Below are 5147 nucleotides of genomic sequence, written 5' to 3'. Positions count from 1 at the left end.
CCCCCGAAATCTACTGGCTGACACGCGGTGTGTGAGTGTCCATTTGCCGCTGTGACAAATAGTGGTTATTGTGTCCAGCACACGGGTGGGACGTGCACGTCGCTGGGGACACTATTCCGTCCAGCACGTGGGACATCTCTGGGGACATTCGTGTGTCCGCCGCTCAGGGTCAAGGGGTGGACGTCTGTGGGGACATGAGTGTGCCCGTCATGTGGGGGGTCGGGGCATGGTCATCTCTGGGGACGTTATTCCGTCCACCACACGGGAATCAAGACATGCACGTCCCTGCGGACGTTATCTGTCCCCATGCTGGGTGGCAGGAGTCTGGCACTGATGTGGACACGTGTGTCCCTGCCGTCGGAACCCTAATCTGCACGCGGCTCTGAGAGTCTGTGCTCAGAAGCGTGTGGACACGAGGGCGGGGGAGCCTGACGGCCGTGGCACCAGCTTCCTCTCCTTCCTGTTCCAGGCGGGCTGTTCGTGGCGGGCATCAACCTCACGGAGAACCTGACGTACATCCTGGCGCACCCGTCCGAGTCCTTGGAGAAGATGACGCTCCCCAACCTGCCGTACCTGCGCGCGTGGGTGCGTGAGCAGTGCCCTGGGCCGGGCGTGCGGTGCACCAACATCATCGCGGGGGACTTCATCGGGGCGGACACGTTTGTCAGCGACGTCATCAGGCTCAACGACAAGCTGCTGCGATGCTGACACGGAGCACGGGCACAGGTGGTGGGGGGGGACACGGGGCAGGGTCCACCTTTCCCCATCCACGGAGCGCCCCCCGCAGGTGACACCCAGCCTCGCGGCTCCTGGGGGCGGGAGTGGAAAGCACACGCTAGTGACCAGCAGAGACGTGTGCTCGTATCCTCAGAGGAAGAAGGACCCGGAACCTGGGATCTGCTTCTTCAGGTTTAGCTGCAGCCGTGGCTGCCGTGGGCGGGTGCCGTGGCTGCCGTGGGCAGGTGCCGTGGCTGCCGTGGGGCATCCCCTCGCCTGGGGCTGTGGCAGCAGCAGGATGACCTATGACACTTTCCCAGAGCTGCATAAAGCCCGAAAGTACCGTGTCTGTGGGGTAGGACTGGGCATGTCCGATCCACGGAGAAAACCACTAAAACGGGGAAGAGATACTGTTGTTTCCGATGAAACCACCGCACGTTTGCTTGTCCCCAGGCCACGGTTCCTGGGGCTGCTTCTACTCTGGCTTTTCCGACAGGGATGGAAGGAGCAGAGGGCCCTCGAAGGAGGTGTTTGGCACTCACTCCCTCACTTTCCAGACACCTCTCTGGCGCTCTCTTCGAGCCAGTGTGGGCCCACACGCGTGACGGGCAGCTGGGTGCCCACCCTGGGCGCTGCCGTGGCATCCCGGGGCCCGCCGGGAGGCCACCTTCAGGCGTCCCCGGAAATTAGGCCAAGTGGTGCTGGGGTTTCCACTCTCTGACACACGTGCCACTCCTCTCCCAGGACCACGATGGGCAGTGGTCAGTTTTCCAACATCCTTGTTCTGTGGTTTCTTAGGGTCTGTCCGTCTGTCTCTATTTGCCCAAGATGCGAACTCTATTTTGTTCTTTTCTCTGTTCGTGGCGCTCTGGCGTCTGGGGGCCTTGCGGCTCCCCCCCGCTCAGGGCTAGCAGATTCCTAATCAGAGACGGCAACCACGGGCTCGGGAGCACACGCTGTATGCGAGCAAAGCCACGCCATCATCCAGCCCGCGCTCGCCAAGCCCACATGCCTGGGCTTCGAGCCGACCCCTGAGCCGACACGGGCACGCGCTGGAGATACTGTGGGTTTCGGTCCAGCGGAAGTGCAATAAAGTGCGTCAGACGAATTGTTGGGTTTCCCGGGACATACAAAAGTTGTGTGTTGACGCTGTAGTCTATTAACCACGCACCGATCGCGTGGTGTCCAGAAAAACAGTGCTCGTGCCTTAACTGAAACATACCGTATCCCTCAAAAAAAAAAAAAAAATGCTAACCATCCCCTGAGTTGTCAGTGAGTCCCCGCCACCAGGCAGAGATCACCTTAACGGACACGGTCATAACGAAAACGTGGGAAACACGGCGAGAATGACCAACCTGGGGCGCAGACACAGGAAGTGAGGGGATGTGGTTGGAAAAGCGGGGCCGGCAGCCTGGCAGGGCACTTTAGGTTTGGGCAGCATGCGGTGTCTAGGAAGAACCACGGGGGGCGGGGGGAGGGCGCCGGTGTCCCGCTGACACGTCTGCCTTTCCCATGCGTGGCCTCATGCAAATTTCTGCCCCAAACGGGTTTTCCTTGCGGCCCAGGGGCAGCACACCGCACACTCTGGGGCAACATGCTTAGTTAATTCTCCTGGCGGCTGGCCGCCTCCGGGAGTGAAAACCCCGAGGGTGTGCATGAGGTCGTGCTCCCCATGAGGGGCAGGACAGCATGGCTCCGCTTCCCCGGTACCCAGGGATCCAGCCGCGTGGACGCAACGTCACGAGTCCCGCGTTGCGCACACGACCTTGACGGTGCTGGCCCTTTCAGCTTCTCAGCCCAACGGTGAACCTCGATGCTGTGTGGGTGTTCCTCTCCCCTACGAAGGGCTCCCTGGGGTTCCTGTGTGTCTCGTGTTCCGGAGCATTCTGCCTCCGATGGAGGAGGACATTAGGCTTTCTCAGGGTAGTCTTGAAGAGGACACTTTCCTCCGTGTTGGAGCGTGTTCTCTTCAGGTCCAAGGGGTCATTTTCCAGAACATCCGCTTATGTTTTCGGTATGCGGATGCCATCATTCCAGGAGCGGCCCGAGGCCCAGGAACTGGAAGCTCGAAGCCCGCAGGGGACGGCTCCGGACATGATGCTGCGTCCTTGGAACGCCCCGTGACCATAGTTCCTGGCCACGTCCGGCCCACAAGTACCTTCCATTTGTATCCGGAACGCTCCTCGCCTCTGTTCAATCCCACGAAACCCGCCTCGTTCGTGGATTTCTGTTTCTGTCATTCAAGTGACGGACACATCTGGGCAACACGGTGTGGAGGGCCCGGTTTTGAAGGAGCAGGTTCCACGGGTCACGGGGATGTTTCTTCACCTGCCTCGCTGGGCCGCACTTTATTGTTGCTTTATAACTTAAAATCCTGGGTCAAACCTTTCAGTTTTCTGGTATTTTAAGTCTCTTCATGTGGACATGAAGCAAAGGTTCTGTACTTTATTCATTTTTTTTTAATGTTTTATTTATTTTTCAGAGAGACAGCAAGAGGCACAGTGCCAGCAGGGGAGGGGCAGAGGCAGAGGGACACACAGAATCCGAAGCAGGCTCCAGGCTCTGAGCTGTCAGCACAGAGCCTGACGCGGGGCTCGAACCCACGAACTGTGAGATCATGACCCCAGCTGAAGTCAGCTGCTTAACCGACTGAGCCACCCAGACGTCCCTATTTAATTTTAATTTAATTTAATTTAATTTAATTTAACTTCATTTAATTTTATTTTACTTCATTTTGTTATTTTTTATTTTATTTATTTTGTTCTACAGTCTTTAAAAAATTTTTTTCTTTACATTTATTTATTTTTGAGAGAGAGAGAGAGAGAGCGTGAGTGGGGGAGAGGCAGAGAGAGAGGGAGACACAGAATCCCAAGCAGGCTCCAGGGTCCGAGAGCTGTCAGCACAGAACCCGACGAGGGGCTCCAACTCAGGAACCATGAGTTCATGACCTGAGCCAAAGTCGGACGCTCAACAGACTAAGTCACCCAGGCACCCCTTGTACTTTATTTTTTTTTAAAGATGTTATTTTGGGGCTCCTGGGTGGCTCAGTTAAGCATCAGACTTTTGATTTTGGCTCAGGTCATGATCCCAGGGTTGTGGGACTGACCTTGTGTTGGTCTCTGCACGGAGAGTGGACCCTGCTTGAGATTCTCTCTCTGCCCCCTCCTCAGCTTGTGTTCTCCCTCTCTCTCTCCCTCTCTCTCAGAAAGAAAGGAAGAAAGAGAGAGAGAAAGAAAGAAAGACACGGAAGGGTGAAAGTAAATAGAAAATACTAACCCAAAGAAAGCTGGTGGGTCTCTATAAATAACAAACAAAAGGGGCGCCTGGGTGGCTCAGTTGGTTAAGCATCTGACTCTTGAGTTTCGCTCAGGTCATGATCTTGCACTGAGACACGAAGCCTGGTTTGGATTCTTTCTCTCTCTTTGCCCTTCCCCCGCTCGCTTTCTCTCTCAAAATGAATAAACTTAAAATAAATTTAAAAAATAAAAAAGATGTTATTTTTGAATGATCTCTACAGACCACATGGGGCTTGAACCTAGGAACCCGAGATCAGTAGTTGCATGGTCCATCCACAGCCAGCCAGATGCCCCCCTCCCCACCCATACTTCATTTTATTTAGTTTATTTAAATTCATTTAAAATTTTTAATGTTTGTTTTGAGTGAGAGACAGAGTGCAAGTGGGGAGGGGCAGAGAGAGAGGGAGTCACAGAATCTGAAACAGGCTCCAGGCTCCAAGCTGCCAGCACAGAGCCCGACGTGGGGCTCGAACTCAAAAACCACGAGATCATGACCTGAGCCGAAGTTGGACACTGAACCGAATGAGCCACCCAGGTGCCCCTAATTTATTTAAATTTTTTAAAATGCTTATTTATCCAAAGCAGGCTCCAGGCTCCAAGCTGTCAGCAGAGCTGACCTGGGGCTTGAACCCACGAGTCGTGAGATCATGACCTAAGCCGAAGTCGGATACGTGACTGAGCCACGGAGGTGTCCCCTGCCCATACTTAAAGATGAGTGTCTGAGCCTTGTGTATTTGAGGGACGCACTCTGTCAGAAGGATGTGCCTGGCAGGTGCTGTGGTGGCTCCGTGTGTGGACCACGAGCCCACGGGAAAGGAGGCCGTGTGGTTCAGGTGTGCGCACTGCCCTGGGGGCTGCTGAATAAACGTTGGCAGAGTGAAGTACCATCAGGTGACAGTGTCTCTGGGTCACTCAAACCCATACTTCGCCCTTCCTATGTCAGAATCGGGGTGTGGGCACCTCGGGGGTCGGCCGTGCCCGGGCCCCCTTCTTGGGGTGACTGCCTGCCTCCCAGCACATGGGCGTGTTCTCAGGGCCCGGCTGCTCGCGGCACAGTGGACCGGGCCTTGAGAGGGGAGAGGCCCATCCGTGGACAGAGGGGTCCTGGGGAAGCCTGGGTGCTCGTGGGGCGGG

This window comes from Panthera uncia, chromosome X (assembly GCF_023721935.1).
Source record: "Panthera uncia isolate 11264 chromosome X, Puncia_PCG_1.0, whole genome shotgun sequence".
NCBI classification, from domain to species: domain Eukaryota; kingdom Metazoa; phylum Chordata; class Mammalia; order Carnivora; family Felidae; genus Panthera; species Panthera uncia.
Note: the sequence above shows the minus strand (reverse complement) of the source record.